Source organism: Vombatus ursinus, unplaced genomic scaffold (assembly GCF_900497805.2).
Source record: "Vombatus ursinus unplaced genomic scaffold, bare-nosed wombat genome assembly UNPS02015402.1, whole genome shotgun sequence".
In the NCBI taxonomy this organism is placed as follows: Eukaryota; Metazoa; Chordata; class Mammalia; order Diprotodontia; family Vombatidae; genus Vombatus; species Vombatus ursinus.
In genome coordinates, this window is record NW_020955180.1 from 16,187 (window position 1) to 16,489 (window position 303).

Below are 303 nucleotides of genomic sequence, written 5' to 3' on the forward strand. Positions count from 1 at the left end.
ATTATGAAATGCAAAATGGATAATTTTTATTACATTAAATTGAAAAGGTTTTGCACAAACAGAGCAAATGCAACCAAGATTAGGAGGGAAGCAGAAAACTTGGAAAGAATTTTTATAAGTACCTCTGATAAGGCCCTCATTTCTAAAATATATAGAGAACTAAGTCATATTTATAAGAATATAAGTCATCCCCCAATTGATAAATGGTCAAAGCATATGAACAGGCAGTTCTCAGATGAAGAAATTAAAGCCATGTACAGTCATATAAAAAATGCTCTAAATCACTATGGATTAGATAAAGGA